At 64.2% G+C, this 17894-nt stretch overlaps 1 protein-coding gene across 3 annotated transcripts in view; it reads right to left on the bottom strand.

Annotated features, from left to right (window-relative positions):
* Nucleotides 1-17542, bottom strand: part of PLEKHA6 (pleckstrin homology domain containing A6) — a 52192-nt gene extending 34650 nt beyond the window's left edge. The window contains exon 1 of one of the 3 annotated variants that reach the window (XM_049831837.1): nt 17523-17542. The gene's annotated coding sequence lies outside the window, so the exon portion shown is untranslated. Of the gene's footprint in view, nt 1-8652; nt 8675-13724; nt 13733-17522 lie in introns of those variants that run through there. The other 2 variants (XM_049831835.1, XM_049831836.1) reach the window with 2 other exon arrangements.
* Nucleotides 17543-17894: the final 352 nt, after the last annotated feature.

Genomic DNA, 17894 nt, shown 5'->3' with positions numbered 1-17894 from the left:
CGCTGTGGCTGCCCTCCACAAGGAACTGGTTTGCTCAGTGCTGGGAAGAGCTGGAGGCTTGTGCTGAGTTTCCAGAGGGCAGAGATGGGCCGATACACAAGAAGAGCAGTTGGGTGCCGGAGAGGTGGGAGATCCCTTCGCCGGGTGCCTTCTGCTTTCCTGTGGGTTTGGGTCAGGGGAGGATGTTCCATATGCACAGAGACCAGTGTCCCCAACCCAATCTGGCCCAGGAGTCACTGGGAATCAAGGGAACGGGCAAGGGAACATGATCACAAACGTCAACTCCTTAGGAAACCAGTAAGTGGAAAAAAGCCAGCCATGCGCTTGACTTGCCCTGATGCGTTCTCCCTCCCCACGTGTCTCCCTGCCCCAGCAGGATGGAGGAGGCACCGCATGGGGACCGCAGAGGTGACATCCCAGCTCTGCGCTGTGCTGGACATCGCCAGAAGCTTCTAAAGGTCCCTCCTTGTCACAAAATTAATTAGCGGCCCTGCAGCACTGGGATGGAGTGAAGGACATGCCGCCGAGAGGAGGGAGCGCTTTTCTCCAGATCGGAGCCTGGTTCTTTGCCCACCATTGCTGGAGCAATAGGGGAGGAAGGAGCAGGGTGGTGCCAGGATCAGGCTCAGCTACGAACCCACCGCCCTGCCAGCGCTGGAGAGCAGTGGGGAGATCACTCCCATCTCCCGAGCATCCCCACAGATGGCTGGGAGCAACGGGATGGAAACCACAGCAATCCCGTGCTGCGCACCAAAGGAGACCTACAACAGCCACACACTGCTGCCAGCTGCCGAACACGGGCTGCGGCACCCACTGCTGCCCAGGGCTGGAGCATCCTCCGGCCCTTGTGGGGTGCTGGTGTCATCGGCCCTCCTGGCTGCTCTGTGAGATGGCAGCGGCTTGGCTGGAGGGTCTGGGGAGAAAAGGGCTTTTCCAGGGTCTGGGAAAGCAGAAGGAAGGCACGGCAGGGTACAGCAGAGGGTATAGCAGGGTACAGCAGAAGGTTGCTTTAAAAAAGCCTCTTTTAAAATATCCCTTTAAACAGAACAAAGCAGGCGATGCAGCTGGGTCTCTCCCCCAGGAGGAGAGGCGATTTTAAGCAGTGCTTCCAGGACATCGCAGCATTATTCCCCAGCTGGTTCAGCTAAGGGCAGGGACGGCAGCTCCCCCAGGCTTCGCAGCCAGCCCACGGCACAGGGCACGGGGACAACCCCTACCAGCCATGAACTGCCGGGTGAGCAGGATCCCACCCCGCATCCCGGCTGGAAGCAGAGCCGTGTATACGGCTTGGGTGCCTCTGCCCCACTCCCAGCTCTGCCAGCCTTATCGTGCTGCCACACCTTCCATTTAGCTCCCTGCAGGGAGTTTAACCCCTGGGAGAGCACAACCAGGCTTTCCCGCGCGCCATGTCCGTGCCCGTGCCCGGTGGGACACGCTGCTCGCCCACGGGCACGGTGCAAATGCCTCTACCGTGCCGACGTCCCGCGCTGCGTTCACGAGCCGCCCTCCCCACGAGCCCTTGCCCCGTGAACGGCTCTGTAGCCGTCCTCCAGCAAAGCCCAACTCGCTGGCTGCCCCAGCCCAGTGCAAACCCTTCCAGCATCGCCATCCCCTTTGCTCCAGCCCTGGAGGCTCTTCCTCCATCCCCCCCCCAATCCTCTCCTTACCCCTACCATGGGCCAGGCTGTAAGGACAGAGCACCCACCGTTGGCTCAGCGTACCTGCTCGTCGGGCGCTGCCGGGGCCACGGCACCGGCCGTGGGGAGGGCGGTGGGCTCGGTGCCGAGGCGGGGAGCCCCGGGCTGGTGGGGAAGAGGGGAGAACCGTCGGTCGCCTCCGAAAGCTGCCACGTCCGAGCGTGGCAGGGACGGCCGGGCTGATAAGCGAGGTCTGAAATCTGAAACTGTAGGTTGGCTCCTTCCTATATAAACAGGCGCTCGCACATAACACACACACCCCCCCATGCGCGCCGGCTCTCACGCCACTCCCGCTGCTCCCGGCCACGCCAGGCACTCGCCAGCCCTGTGCCGGGGACGGCCACACCATCCGGACGGTGGGTACCGCTGCCAGAGTCCCCCGCCACCAGTCCTGGCCCCCAATGTGCTGGTACCGGCTCAAAGCGAAGCCTGACGCTGGTTTATGTCGTGCTTCAGATGTATTTTCGTTCCCCGGACAGGTCTGCCTTGGGGCGGCGGGAGCGGGCTCTGTGTGTTGGGAAAGGGGCAGGGACCTGCCTGGGTGCTAAAACCAGCAATATGGGAAAAGCAAATAGTGTATTTTTTAACCTCGTAAAACAGGTTGGAGGGTCTCAGCACCATGCTGGATCATCTGACGGGGTGCCCGTGGTCATAGAAAATTTCGGTCCCCCTCGCCCAGCAGTGACGCCATGTGCACGACGCAGGGTGGTGGGTGCCCGTCATCATCCCTGCTGAGCAGGGCACGCCGCTGAGCCCCTCCGCTCGCCAGGGCCACGGTGGCCAATAGCCAGAGCGCAGCCGTGCCGTGCCACCGCGGGACTTCCTTGTGCCAGCGTCACCACGGCCGTGCTTCCTCCAGCGGGACGAAACGCTCGAGAAGACAAAACCCTGCCCTGTTTTTCCCAGTTCTCCAGGCTCACCTACAGCCCAGAACCGGGGCGGCCACATACCATCGGTGAGGCTGGGCTGCTTGCTTCACCCCAGCTCCAGCCTGCGGGGCGAGCGGGGCCGTGCACTGTGCCCGGCTCGGGGACGCAGGGCCAGTCCCGGGCATTGCCAGCGAGAAAGGAGAGACCCAAAACTGCTTTGCCGGCTGGGGGTGAAGCCACTCCGTAGCACGGGCACATCCACAGGGACCTTTCCATCGCTCTGCGTGAGCCCAGCCCGGGGTTCCCCTGCGCTCCTTGGGGCTGGATGAGGCCGAGGAGTCTCCATCTGGGGTGCAATGAGCCCCACAGTTCTCTGAGCCAGCTCCCCGCCCCGGTTGCACAAGCGGCCCTGGGGCACTGCCGGGCTGCGCACAAACAATAACAGCCTGTTTACGAGCAGGCAGCATCGCCCCAGCCACCTGCCTCCGGAGCTCTTATTGCTCTGCCTGATCACGGGGAAGAAGAGTGGGAGACTCACCGATCCCCAGCCCGGTTGCCCACGGCTCCCTGGGCATCCTCTGCCATTCATTCCCCCCGGGGGAGGGCCACCGGACCCCCCCACCGAAATGCCACCGTGGCACGAGGAGCCATCCTGGCACAGCCACCGGCACGGCAGGTCCGTCCCCTGCGGCACCCTGACCCCCAGCATCTTGCAAAGGTACTTTGGAAGAGCAAATTTGCCTTCAGAGCGGCTGGATTGCGCCGGGTACAGGGGGGGGATGAGACGGCCTCAGGCAGGGATTTCGTCCCCAGGGCCACCCCACGGGACTTTGGCCCCACGGCGGGTCCTCCTGCCCCCCGGGACAGCACCCACCACGAGCAGCCCTGGCACTGGGCAGCACTTCTGCGTGAACATCTCCCCTCTCCGGCTCCTCCGGTGCACACCGACATGGCCTGGCAGCACTCAAAATTGTCTTCTTCCAGCAAACCATAAATCCCCTGGGAATGGAGCAGAGACCACCAGCAAGGTCTGGGGCTCCTGCCGGCACAGACTGAGATTTTGGGGGTTGGGGGGAGAAGCTGGAGGCTCCTCCTCAGGTATTTTGAATATGCCACTTCTACTTGAGCAGCTAGATGAGCCCACAGTCATGTCCTTGGCCTAAAAATGGGGTTTTTTTCACTTTCTTTTGCTTAAAGAGAAGAAGGGACGGGGTTGAACCTGACACGCTGTTTCCAGCCCCAGTTTCTGCACCATCCATGCAATGAAAGGTGCACCCCCCACCCACCCGTGGGAGCACCCGTTGGTGGGGGGGGGGGCTGCTTTGTGCTCCCACCCCTGCGCACCGAGGTGTTGGGGAGCCGAGTCGAGCTGCAGAGGGACCCCCCACCGGTCCCCCCACCCCTGAGCGGGGGGACCCAGCCCCCTACGGTGCATCCCTGCCGCCCAGCCGTGCCCCAGCACTGGGACACGGAGCATCGCTCCCCCCCCAACAACCCGAGCCTGAACCCAAGGTCTTGCTTATCTGCAGCACAAGCATGTCTGGTGATAAGCCCAGGATAAGGTAAGGCCCCATGCGGCCTCGCTGCTATCACGAGCCCTTCCTCTGGTGCTGCGCCCCAAGGCTGAGGGGTGCTGCACCCCCCAAACACCCCCCCCAGCGGCACGCACACAACCTCTCACTTTGATGAGCTTTAAAAGATTCATTACGTTCACTCACAACGGTCGCTTGTTGTTTCCAAATCGGACGATCCACTTGATTCAGGGGAGAGGGGAAAAATAAAAATTTAAAAAAAAACACAAAACCACATACCAAAGCAAACGATTTGTCTGGGGAAACCTGACAGCAAAGGCGGGGCGGGGGGGGGCACGACAGGGGGAGAGAGGTACACACAACCCAATTGCATTAGGCTCGCAATATAAACTGGAATTGCTAATCATTGCTGCTCAGCCGACCTGAAAGAAGAGATGCTGCCGAGGAAAACAAACCCACAGGACGCGAGAGCAGGGCATGTGGACTTCACCCGGGGCTGGCACACGCACCCGAGCCTTCCTCAGATGACTTCTCCTCTTCCTCACTGCCCCTCATCATGTCAGCCCTGCCTGCACTGCCAGGAACTGGCTGAGCATCCCTCACAGGGCAATGCCACATCCCAGGGCCAGAGGATGCTAAACCCACCGTGGGAGGGGAGAGAGCGGCTCTTGGAGCCACCCCAAAAGATGGGCTCTCTCCTGGTGCCTGTACCGTACCCAGCCCCTTCTCCTTCCCACCCGAACTCAGCCTGGGCACGGCGAGGGGAGGAGATGGGGTGGGTTGGCACGCTTGGTCCCATTCCCAGGATCTACAAATGGGATCTGCCAATGCGTGGGCACCCCCACCGCTGGCAGAGCCAGGCTGGCCTTTAAAATAGGAGGATTGAGAAGGAAAAGAAAAAAAAAAAAAGACCAAAACAACCCCCCCCTCCACGCATGTTTGCCTCCCAACATCCGTGCCAGGCTATAAATATCCGGCACTCTCCGTTCTGGGCTGTGGGGTGGGAGAGTTCAAATGGGAGTGGAGGGAAACAGTCCCACGGGGCAGGCGGAAGAGAGAGGAGCCCTTTTCTCACCTGGCAGCACTGGGGGGGGGGATGCAGGGCCAGGGTGGGGTGGCTTTTCCCCTGGGGCAACGCGGGAGCAGGGCACGGTGGCCACAGGTCGGGCAAGTGGGACCCCACCAGTGGGGTGGCTGTGCCAGCAGGGACAAGTGGGGGCAAGGCAGAGGAATTCCCCAAAGGGCCCTGGAGGCAGCGGGGTGGGTGCCAGGAGGGAATGAAAGGCAGCGCTGATGGGAGCCGGGGCAGCCTGCCAGGCTGGCACGGGCATTGCGGGGACACGCCACCTCCCAGTGCCCCCAGTGCTTGGAGGAGCAAAGTGGGAGGGGGGGGGCAAGCGCAGAGGACACCCCTTCATCCAGACATCCTGCCCCAGATCTCTCCATCCCGCTCCCAGGAAAAGCGGAGCCAGCGTTGACCCCACAGCAGGCACCCACCCCAGCGGAGGAGGATGGGGCTCGGGCTGCAATGCCGGGGGGCTGCGGGGAGCGGCCAGGGGTGGGGGAAACCCTTTTAAGTACAGCCCCGCCACAGGATTGCTACCTCATTACAGAGCAATTACAGACTAATTATATGATGGTAACACCCAAACCCCGATCAGGAAATGGGACTGCTGGGTGCCAGATAGTGCACGCGTGCACGGGCGCACACACACGCACGCACACACCCCACGAAACCTTAGGAGCTCTCTGGAGCGGAGACAGGACACGTCAGAGGGAGGAACCTGGCCCGAGAGAGGTCACCGGCTCAAATCCCCACCGTGCTGGCTCTGTGCCTCAGTTTCCCCACTTGGGGCTGGGCATCCCGCTCCCAGCCGCTGCCCTGCCTCTCCCCAGAGGCATCGATACAGCCCCGTGCCGGGCTACCCCAGCCCAGCCCTCTGCCACAGAGCCCACCCCCTGCACCCCAAAAGCACCGACAGTGGCTCTGCCTCAGCAAGGAGCACCCCCCATCCCACCAGCCCTATCCCACAGCCCTCCCCTGGCTTCAAGCAGGATGCTGCCACCGAGTCCCGGTCCCATGGGACTGGGATTTGGGGGTCCGTGCTGCTCCGCTGCCCGCGAGCATCCTCCTGGGAGCCAGAACAGCCCAGAGAGCCGGCTCCCAGCAGGGCCAGGGCTATGGTGGCACCCGGACCAAGGCCACCCTGCCACCCCAGGGACGGGACAGCCCTGCTCTCAGCCACCCCAAACCCCCGCCATGAGCATGTGCCCAGGATGGCTCCTAACAGCAGGGGAACTTTAACCTCATAAATAACATTCCTGTTGGCTCCCCTCCGGCACAGCCCTTATCTGCGGTGGGCTAGCGCAGGCATGTCCGCAGCCCGGAGAGGCCACCAGCCCTATCGCTGTGTCCAAGGATGCTGGGGAAAGGGACAGCTCGGTGGGATCATGCGGGACCGGTGGTCACGGGCAGGAGCAGGAACCTCCCGTGGGGATTTTGCCACTGGAGCATCGTGCGATGGCAGCGGGGACAAGGTCACGCCAATAACAGATTGCGGCTAGCAGGGAGGAGGTGCGGGGAGGACGGGGACAGGATGCAAAGCAGCAGCGCTGATGGCTGGTGAAGGGCCTGGCATCTCTGGGCACACGAGGAGAGACGGGAAACGAGCTCTTTCCTCCCCTCTGGGAACTCATCACCTCGATTGCAACTGAGTGTTGGAGCCCAGAGGCCCCGGAGTTTGCACGTAGCTCTTGAAACCCTCATCTCCCTGACAAGCAGGAGAGCAGCCGGCAGCCAGAGCCAGAGCTCCGGGCGGCCCCGGCGAAAGGTCACTGCATTTGCACATTCACAAAACATGCATTTAAAAAAAAAAAAAATAAAAAAAAAAAAATCCCACGCTCGCAAGGCAGATCCGGCAAACATGCTGCAGGAAGATTGGCACGGTGGAGGAGCTGGCGAACACCAGCCCACCCTGCCCCAACCTGGGGTCCCCCAGCCCCCCGAACTTGGCAGGCTGGCACGGTGCAATTGGCTTTAAAATAATTAGACACAGGCGAAACCAGCAGATTTATATCTCCTGATTTGCTTTCGCTTTCTGGGCCCTCAGGGTGCAATCGCATTTTCAAATTCTCTGGAAGAATAAAGGCTAGAAAATTAGTTTCAGTGCATCAAGCAGATGGCCGGGGGCCGGGGCTTTGGGGGACCTCCTGCTCCCAGAGCATCTCCCTGCGGGGGGGGGTGGGGGTGGTGGTGTTCAGAGCTGAACCCCCACCAGGGCTGCAAGGCCTCGGGGCCATGGGACCCAAGCAGCCAGCCTGGCCCCAAGGACGGCTGTACAGGGGGACACGGGACAAGTGATGGTGACTCCAGGGACGGCAAGGATGGGGGTGAAAAGGGAGAGCAGGAGCCTGGAGCAGGAGCTGAGCCGCCTCCGGCCGTGCTCATGGCAGGTCAGGGATGCTAAAGCTGCAGCAGCCGCCTTCTCCAGCACCGCTGGAAATAGGCAGCTTTGTCTCGCTGCCCCACGCACTCTGGCCTCATCCTGCATCTGTCCACCAGGTCCCGAGGAGCACGCAACCCCGCCACTGCCAAATCAACCAAGGGTTTTAACCGGCTGGAAGGGAAGCCCTGCAAAGCTGGCGGGAGGGGGGATTCACCTCCCGTAACCGCAGAGAGGGGCAGAGATTGCGGTGATGGAGGGGAGGCTGGGCTGAGCCGTCGGCACAAGCAAGCCACCGCGCCAAGCCCACGCCGAGCTGCAGCCAGGCTCGCCCTCGCCAGCCCCACCTGCGCCGGCAAAGCCCTTTGAACCCAGCCAGCTTTGGGCTGTAATTAGCCCTCACCCGCCGGATCACAGGCACCGCACCACCCACCCGCCGCCTGCAGCTCAGCACCAGCCACGGAGGGGGCTGGGACCTCCCACCCTGGCCAGGTCCCTCCAAACCCTCCCGGGTGCCCAGCGCGGAGCAGGGGGTGTGAGGCCGCTGAGGGCAATGCCAGCGGGATGGAGTTTTAAAGCTATTTCCCTCCCCCCCCCCCCCCCAAGCCTGGGATGCTGTGCCCAATTTTGGCTCTGCCCGCGGGCATACACACCCCATCCTCACCCGGCGCCGAGCACGGTCCCCCCAGGGGCCCAGCACCCCAGGAAGGGTGCTGAGCCCAGCACCCACTGCATCACCCAGGTGTGCAGCAGGTCTGCCGCTCGGGCGCCCGGCCGGTGCCCCGGGAAGCGGTGAGCGCAGGGCTCGCCGCGCCGGCTGGTGCAGAACCGGCCGAGCAGGGCTGGGAGGCAGCCAGTGCTGCCGGCACTGCCAGACTGGTCTTGGCTGTTCTGCCGGGTGCCAGCCATGGACGGATGGGAGCCCGACCCACGGCACATCATCTCTGGGGCAGGAGCGACACTTCCACCCCGGCTGCACCCAGAGAACCAACTCCCGCTCAGCCCAGCCCCGGTTGAGCCCGGCGATGCCGGCACCGGTGCCCCCACCGCGCGGTAGAAGCAGCCGGCACCCACATGCCTATTTCCAATGTGGTGCTGGGGTGGCCCTTACCTGGCTGCCAGCAGCCGGTGCGAGGCTCCAGGCCCCGGCAGCACCGAGCTGCCTTGTGCTGCCTGCGCTGCTGGATCGGCCGCGCTGCCGGCGCTTACGTAAGGAAGGCTTGGAGGCGAGCGCTGGCTCCAAGTCCCTGGCGACTGCAGGCAGGCAGAGAGGAACAACAGCCTCTTGCTGCTCAGCAGGCACGCGTGGCCCTGCCGGCAGCGGCAGCGGGAGGAAGATGGGTGCCGGAGCTGTGGGAGGATGCAGGAGGATGCTCTCTGCTCGGTCACCGAGCGAACCGCAGGGACAAGTCCCAGTCCCCGGCCAACTCCAGTCCCCCAGGGGCTGGGGATACTAAGAGGACGAGACGGTACCTGGCGAGGGGAGACGGTGGCGGTGGAGGAGGCAGCCGGAGCCCTGCGTTGGCCAGATCCTGCCTCCCTGCTCCGAGAACAAAGGGCTGCGCCGCAAAGGCTCTGGCGGCCACTAAATCACCAGTGGGGACTCGGGGGCTCGGAGCAGCCGAGCTGCCACCCGAGTCCCGCAGAGCAGGGACGGGAACTCCTCTGCTTTAAATAATCGGAGGAGCAGCAAGCGGCTGTTTTGAGACCCGGCGTGGTGGGGGGACAAGGTGGTGAAAGAAAACCCCGAGCTGCCCCGGTCTGCCAGGCTGGAGCAGCGGGGCAGGCAGGGAGGGCAGACGGGGGGGGGGGGGCAGCACCCATGGCAGGCAGGGAGAGGGGCCAGCGGGACACAGCACAGGGAGATCATGGACATGGCACAGGGGGATCACGGACACGGCACAGGGGGATCAAAGACACGGCACAGGGAGATCACGGCCACGGCACTGGAGTTTGTCGACATGATGCCAGGCGCACACAAAAGCCGTCTCATTATCCCCTAATTAGTGCCTTGCCAGCTCCTGCAATTAACACCCATGCAAGCGGCTGTTGTTGAGGTAAACAGAGGGTTAGAAGCACCCTAGAGAGCTGGGGGCCCTGGCAGGGTGCAGACCACCCATGGGCATACACCAAGGAGAACGCGTGGCCCTGGGTCTGACCCATCTCCCCGAGCCCGTCGGCTGCTCCGGGAGAGCCTGCCGAGGCTGGGCATGGCACTCTTGCTCTCGCTGCAAGGCTGCCCTGCACCTCGCAGAGAGCAGCACGGCAGCGGCAGGACCTTGCCAAGGCTGGTGGCACTGCCCAGAGCATCCCAGGGGAACGGGACATCACCCAGCACCGCGCGGCAGGGAGCACCCGTGCTCCGCAGGGAGAGGAGGAGAGACTTTCTCCCGAACTCAGCCCGTGACTCGGGAATAGTTGGAGTTGGACTCCAGGCTGCGGGTCCTGCCTCGGAGGTGGCCGAGCCACACGCCCTCCTGCACAGCACACGCCAGCAAGGTGTTTATTCAAAAGTCCTCTCCTTTAGAAACATCAAAGGAAAGCAATCGCCCAGGTCTTAAATGGCCTTTCTCCAGCTGACCCAGAAACACGGATCAAGAGCTGTCTCATCCCTTAATTGAGAAGTTGGTGACTTTGAATCTTTATTAAAGAGCTTTGGTGAATTCACAGATTAAGGGCACAACCGGCCACTGCGATCATCCAACCTGATTCCCTGCATACCACGGCCGGAGCACCCTCACCCTGCAGCCGCTGCTCCCCGGGGAACCCTCGCCGGGCTCTCGCCGGGCTCTTTGCGCTGCTGCTGCAGACTAAAAACTGAAATAAAACCAGAACCGCGCTGGAAATCGGGAGGGCCCCGACCTGCCTGCACAGAAACAACCCATTCCCAGGGCATTTTCCAGCTTCGGAGGCTGGAAGGAGCAGGCAGGGCTGGGGAGGGGGGGGGTCGGAGCACCCGTGCCCCCTCCTTCCCTCTCCCTGCAGGTCACCTCTGCCTTCCCATGTGCCCATCATCCCATGCTGGAGGATGCTCTCCAGCAGTGCCATGAAATCGGGGGTGTTTTTGGAGAAGAGGGCTGGCAGGGCACAAGGCACCCACCTCCCCACGCCGCGGTGCTGCCCGTGGGGCGGTGGGAAAGGGCTGCGCAGCCGCCGCCGGAGCAGGGCTTTCCCGGGCGGCTGCGGAGCTGCCAGATCCCAGGGAGAAACAAGGCTAAAGAGGAGACGGCACATTCCTCAATGTACTATTTCTGCCTGCTGCGGATTATCGTGTTTCAAGCTAAGGAAAACAGAAGCGGGGGGGATGCTACTACAAATGCCTGAGAGAGAGGAGCAGCTAAGGAGCTCCGCTTTCCCCTCCAGTGAGCAAAGGCAGGCGGGAGAAACCCCCAACCCAGCTGATTCCCAGGGGCACAGATGGAGCAGAAAACAACCCAAGACCCTGCTCGGCTGCTAAGGGTTCAGGCGGTCTCGGCAGCCTCGAAGGGATTAAGCCCCACGCTGCCCATCTGGGTCGGCGTTTGCGCCCGCCGCCAAGGCCTGACCGCAGAGCAGCAGCACAAGCGGCGTGCACGGGTGTGCAAACACACACACGCGCGCACGCATGCACACATATCCCGTGGCACGGCGAGCCACGGCCGGCAGACAGGGTGATGCTGGTGCGTCTTCCCCGTGGTGGGGAGCAGGCTGGGGTGGGCACGGCTGCCGGCACCCTCGCAGCGGCCGGCGTCGGGTACAGCCGTTTCATCCTGGCAGTGCCAGGCAAGGAGCTCACCCTCCTGCCTGCTCCTGCCCGTCCCTCCTCTGCCTCGTCCCCGCCAGCCCAGCGGCTGCTCCCGCCGGTTTCTATGGGAACTCGGCAGGAAAACACAATTTCCAGCAAGGCCACCACCAGCCCCAGCATCCCAAATCCAGGCAGCGAGCTGCCCCATCAAGGGGTTTGCCTGGAAGACACCTGTGCCCGGCCTTGCTCCCCTGTCCCCTCGTCACAGCCCCTCTCCCCGAGGGGACAGCCAGGGACGTGGGCAGGGTGATGGAGAGCTCAAAGCCAGGATGGCGCTGGTGGCCCAGTGCAGCGGGATGGGTGCCACGGCATGCCGGTCTCGCCAGCATGGGGTACGGGTGCTGGGCTGCTCCCCACAGGCAGACTCTGGCCGAGGCAGTCAGAGACTGGCCAGAGGGGACGGGCTTTGCACTCACCATGTGATTTTTAGCAGACGGTCAAGAATTTTAATGCCTCGGCCACCCCCTCTCCGGGAGTCCTAATCCCAGCTCTGGCTCCCCGAGGGGCTGGCTCAGGGTGGGCGACATCCCGCAGCCATGGCTCCTGCCAGGCGGAGGAGGGCAAGGAGGCTCCCTCGGGGCCACGCAGGGAAGCCTCGTCCTCTCCTGGCAGAGTGAAGGGGACAAGAGGGACCGGTGCCGATCGGAGCTGGACAGGAGCTCTCCTTCCCCATGAGAAAACGCCGGCGGGGTTCAGGGGAGGGAACACAGACAGAGCCCGGTGTGCGTGCACACGTGTGTGCACGTCTGTGCACCACAGGACGAACCGTACTGGGAGCAACGGTGTGGGAAGCAGCAGTCCCAGCTCCTGCTCTGCGCTCAGCCCCAGGGATGCACAGCGGGATGCAGATGCTCTTGACGTGGAAAAGTGGGAGAAACCAACGGGTGCTGCCGATTCCCCGCTGCAGAGCAGCACGCAGCACTGCAAACAGCTTCGCCTGCCTGGAAGGATGTCTCCCCTAGTAAATGCCACCCTGGTTCTCTCCGTGCCCGGTCCCTGGCAGGCCTGTCTGCACCCCTCTACACCCCAGCATGGCCACGCACCCGCTCCCTGCTGCAGCTTCCCTCCTGCCTCCCCCCCGCAGAGGGATTACGCGGCCGCTCCAGCAGCCATCTGGAGAGGGGAGCTGGCCCCTGGCACCCAAAGGACCATGGCACACATCACGGGTGGGATGGCGGGGCCGGGCAGTATGGATCGAACTGTGTACGCGGGACACGGCCCTCCCACGCCACGACACGGCCCCACAGCACAGCCCACGGAGGATGGCAAAGACCCTGCAAAGAGATGACGGAGGGGCTGGACCTCCTTCTGCAGAGGGGTACTGCGGCCGGAGCTGGGGTCCCCACCGAGTCCTGGGGGAGGATGGCCCGGGGGAGGGGGGGGGGGCAGTCCAGCCCCTTCCGCTGGGGTTTAATAGACTCGTGGCGTATTTAACATGCCCCTATCATGTGATGAATCAGACCCTGTTCCCTCAGATCTAACAGCGGCGCAACAAAGCTGCGATTGACTGCTCAGGGTAGCGGCTGCGGCTCGCGCGCTGTCTCCGGCACCGCCAGACACCTCGATGCAAGGGGGGGGCCAAGCAAGAACAGCATCTCGTAGGCGACACGCATCCCCGAGGCGGTTCGCCCTTGCTTCTCTGTCGAGGAGGAGGAGGCTGGCTCTCTGCTAATGAGCAGGCAGCGAGATGGGAGTCACGAAGCCCAAGGAAGAGCTCTGGTCCCTGGGAAGCGCCAGACGACATCTCGGGCTCCATCCATCGCAGCCCGTCCTGCCTGCGACCTCAGCAAAGCGCCCAGCCATGGGGACCAGACCCGGCATGCGGGGTTGGGGGAGGGGGGGGTATCTGGCCCATCCGAGCCCCTGGTCACGATCGGGGGGGTTTGGGGGTGCTGAGCCAGGGCTCCAAAAGCTGGGTCTCTCCTAAACCCTCAGTGCTGCCCACCTGTGCACAGAGTGGGGTCCATGCCCGGGGGACCCCAGCCCGCAGCTCGGGGGATGTCGGACACAAGCCAGCGCACAGCACATAAACGCAGCGGGGGGACAGCTCAGGGGGTCCCCACATCTCACCAAAAACACGGCAGAAGGGGGGGGGGAGTGGGTGCAGGGGGAGCTTGGCCCCCAGCCCCTTACCGCAGCGCACCCCACTCCGACCATGGGGTGCACTCAGGGCACCCCGGGGGGGGGGGGGGCTGTAACCACCCCACCCCCCTTCCCTAAGAGAGCACCCCCTGCACAGCTTCCCCCCCCCCTCCCCCCAGCCTGCCCCAAGGCACACGTCCCCGATGTGGGGATGCTCTACCGCCCCCCCCCAGCTCCGCAGCGCCCGGGAGGAGGAGGAGGAGGAGGAAGAGGAGGAGGAAGAGGAGGAGGAAGGCAACCGCGCCGGGGGCACTCACCGTGCGGGGCGGGCGGCGGCCGGGCCCCCCCCCCCCGGCTGCCTACGGGTGCAGCATCCTCCCGGCCAGCCCCAGCCCGAGCCCGAGCCGGAGCCGGAGGAGCCGGAGCGGGAGCTGGGCATGCTCGGGGGCCGCCGAGCAGCACGTGATGCCGGGGCTGGCACCGAGAACCGCGGGGGGGGGGGGGGGCCGAGCCTGCCGCCCCCGCCCCGCCGCCCCTTCCCGCATCACCCCGGGGACGGGGGACCGCACCGCCCCCCCCCCCCCGCCCCAGCATCACTTGGGGGGGGGAGCCGCGATCGTGCTGCTCCCCCCGCACTGTAGCACTTTGGGGGGGGTGGGGGGGGGGCTGGATCACAGTGTGTGTGTGTGTGTGTGTCCCACACACACACAGCTCTGCAGCCCGGGGGGAGCAGCCTGGATCATGCTGCCAGTCTGCACCCCAGTACCAGGGGGACAGCTGGGATCATGCTCCCCCCTGCACCCCAACATCAGGGGGACAGCTGGGACTGTGCTCCCCCCTGCACCCCAGTACCAGGGGGACAGCTGGGACCACCCTCCCCCCTGCACCCCAGGATCAGGGGGTCAGCTGGGATGGTGCTCCCCTCTGCACCCCAGTACCAGGGGGACAGTTGGGATGGTGCTCCCCCCTGCACCCCAACATCAGGGGGACAGCTGGGACCACCCTCCCCCCTGCACCCCAGGATCAGGGGGTCAGCTGGGACGGTGCTCCCCCCTGCACCCCAACATCAGGGGGACAGCTGGGACCATGCTCCCCCCTGCATCCTGCATCTCTCCGGGCAGGGGAGCCCATTTGTTCCCAGCCGGGCTCGTGGGACCGGCTGCAGTGGGTCAGGCAGCACCCCTGGTCTCTGCAGCCCAGGGAGAGCTGCCTGCAGGGAGGATGCAGCAGCACCCAGGATGGGCAGCAAAACAGCTCAACAACCACAGCTTGTTCTCTGGAGCACAAAAGGCCACCACTCGGTCCCCCGGCCCGTGCCAAGGGCCAGCGATGGCTCAGGCAGGGCTGGCAGGACCCTTCCCCAGCCCTGCTCAGGCCCCCGGCCCGGTGGCAGCGTGTCTCCCAGGCTGCAGAGCCGGGCGCTCGCAGAGCCGCTGGGAAGCTGCAAACTCCAGCCCTACAGCAATGGCACCGTGCCCTGATCTATGGCACTGCCCTACTTCTGCCTGTCAGAGCTGCCAGGCAGCGGGGCCGGGACCCTGCCTGCACCCAGCCCCTGCGGCCAGAGGCTCAGACCCTGCAAGCGCACAGGGACCCTCCATCCTTCGCAGAGGAGCTGTCGTGGGGAGGGACGTGGGCTCTCCAGGAGAGAAAAACTGGCAGCTGCCCTTGATCCTATAATCCCCCCATTAGCCACACGGCATTAGGGGCTGGGGAGGGGGTTGGCTTTCACTGGATGCTCTGCATCCTGCATCTCCCCCTCCTCACGCCCCCCACCCCGCACCAATGGGTGACATCCTCCCTCCCTGCCAGCCCACAGCACAGGGACCCCCACATCCCCAAAGTTACTCCCCGCTGTGCCTGCTGGTCGTTGCCCCCAGCCATTCCCCTGCTCTGCAGGCAGTGGGGTATCTCTACCCCCCTTTCCCCCCACAATGCCCTCCTGCCACCCAGGAGAGCCCCAAGAGCTGAAAAACAGCCCAGGAAGCCCATGAGTAACTGGGGGGCTGTGCTGCTCCTGGGGGGGGGAGCCCCACCAGCCCAGCCAGGCACCCCAAAGCACCAGGAGGGAAGGGTGCAGCTGAGCGTGCACCCCAGCCAGGCTGTTCCCTACTCCCTTGAGGACACAAGAGGGGCACCGTGCTGCATCGGGCCCCCCCCAGTAACGTCTCAGCCCGAAGGCACAGACCCAGCAGGGCCTTTTCTTCTGCAGGCAGAGAGCTGGAGGCAGGAGTTGGGTGGAAAAGAGCCCTTTTACTAGCAGTGCTTCCCCATGTGAGCACCCAGCTGGGGCACGGGGATGGGTGCTGCCCTCCCACCCCCCAGGTTGGCAGAGGCAGGAGGATGCCCGGCATCGCGCGGAGCCAGCGGTTCCCTTCTCTTGCAGCTGGGCCCTGCGCACGTGTGCAGCAACGTGCAGGGCATGCACCGCTGCACCAGCCTCAATGCCACCTTGTGGGTGCTGTCGCAAAGGCAGGAGCCAGCGCAGCCCGCGACAGCCAGGGTTGGGGGGAGCAGCTCGCCGTTGGAGCCCCCCACCGCTCCCCGCTCCGCTGTGGCATTCCCAGCTGCTGCGGCACACAGGGAATCACGAGCACGGGTAACACGTTGAGCACGCAGCGAAGGCCGACTGCGGAGGATAGACGGTCCTTGCCATGGAGAAGCATTGCAGACGTGCTGCAGGAACACGGCTCGAACCTGACCGGGAGGTTTGCCACCACAGCCCTCGTCCAGCAAGCCCCACTGCCGGCGATGTTTGTGGCTGCGCGACTCGAACGCGGGGCTGATTCAAGGACACCTTGGCTCTGCTCGACAGATTAGACCGGATAATCCCGGTGCTTTGCTCCAGCCCTCAGCCCACCTTGGGATCTTTGCTCTCGCCGGGTTTATTGCCGTCTGAGCACACAGAGAAACCTCCGCGCGCGCCAGATAGGGACGGGCTCAAAGATCCCGTCTGAAACACCCTCACCCAGCAGGACCCGGAGCCCCGCGCGAGGCGAGGCGGCGGCGGCAGCCTGCAGCTCAGCATGTCTAGACACCAACATCACCCTGCCAGGGTCCCAGTTCCCGGACTGGAGGCAGGGAGGGGGCAAGAGGCAATGGGAAACAACCCGCCGGGATGAACTGAGGCTCTTGGAGCAAAGCCTCGGGCCAGATCCTCACTGAGTTACGCTCCTGTTGCATTCACCCCAGCGAGCACAGCCAGCTCTGCGCTGCACGCCCCGGGCAGTGCATGCCCCAGGGACCCTTTGCACCACTGAGCTCCCTCCCACGAGTTTAGGGTGCTGCAGGGCCCTGGAGAAAGTCCCCACTGGGCTCCAGGGGACCTTTCCCCGAGGGATGACGCAGGGCGGGGGGCTGGCTGGCTCACCCACCCTACCCTGGAGTTCCCGGAGCCCTCAGAAGAGATATTTGCATCTGAAACGGTAACTTGGCACAGAAGCTCCCTTGTGCAGTGACGGGGCAAGATTCGCCTGTCCCAGCAGCGCCGGTTGCAGGAGCCAGGTGCAGGACATAGCCCAGAGCTGGGTCTGGTCCCTCCTAATCACGTACGGGGACTGCCACGGCCACGTAGGGACAGGTAACTCCAGCCTGGCCTCGCAGCGCTATGCTGGCACAAGCTTTAGCCCTCTGCTGAAGCTCGCCATGCCCGAGTACACCGGGCTCGCTCACTGCAGCATCCAAGCAGCCTCTGAGACGTGGCCCCGCACATGTCTACCAAACCTGACACGCTGCTTTCTCCCTTGCCGGTGGGACCTCTGGGTTTGTTCAGCTGCTGGGACCGTGGGACCATCGCAGCCACGTCCACAGCACCATGGGACAAGTCACAGCAGGGCCACGGGCACCCACCCGCCCAGGCTCGACACGCATTTAGCAGCGCAGACCCTGGCCCCATTCTCTAGCAACCGCTACGCTCCAAAGCCTCCCAACCCACACCTTTACTGCCCTGGTCCTCCACGAGGCTGGATTACAGCAGCCCACATTGCGCTCGCAAAGATTTCGGCAGCAGCTGCCTCCGGGCAGAGACAAGCCCAAGGAGCAGCATCCTTCGAGGGTGCAAGGGTGCTTGCGAGCGGGAGGCAGAAGCTTCTCCCCTCTGGCCCCTTCTCACTTACTTGATGAAGTAGAAGCCCCCGTGCAGCGTGGTGTCCACCTCCCAGCCTCGGGGCAGCCCTGGAAGGACAAGGTAGGGTCACCCTCCCTCACCCCACGCAGCCCCTGCCCTCCCCACCGGTGCTCTGCTGCGGGCTGGGGTGTTGCACGGGAGCAGAGTGCTTGCCCAAAGGATCTGCTGCTGGATAGTTAGCAATGCTCGGTGTCACACCGAGGCCCCGCTTCACCAGGAGGCAACTGCAGAGGAGATCCCCCCCTCGGAGGAGGCAGCACTAGGGAAGGGCAGGAGCGCAGGGGCAGGGAGCCGCAGGACAATCGTGACACTTGTGGGGTGCCGTGTCCTGCCGTGGTTGGCTTTCATAGGCTCAAACTGC

The sequence above is a fragment of the Accipiter gentilis genome, chromosome 29 (assembly GCF_929443795.1).
Source record: "Accipiter gentilis chromosome 29, bAccGen1.1, whole genome shotgun sequence".
NCBI lineage: Eukaryota > Metazoa > Chordata > Aves > Accipitriformes > Accipitridae > Astur > Astur gentilis.
This window is presented reverse-complemented; position numbering and strand designations above follow the sequence as displayed.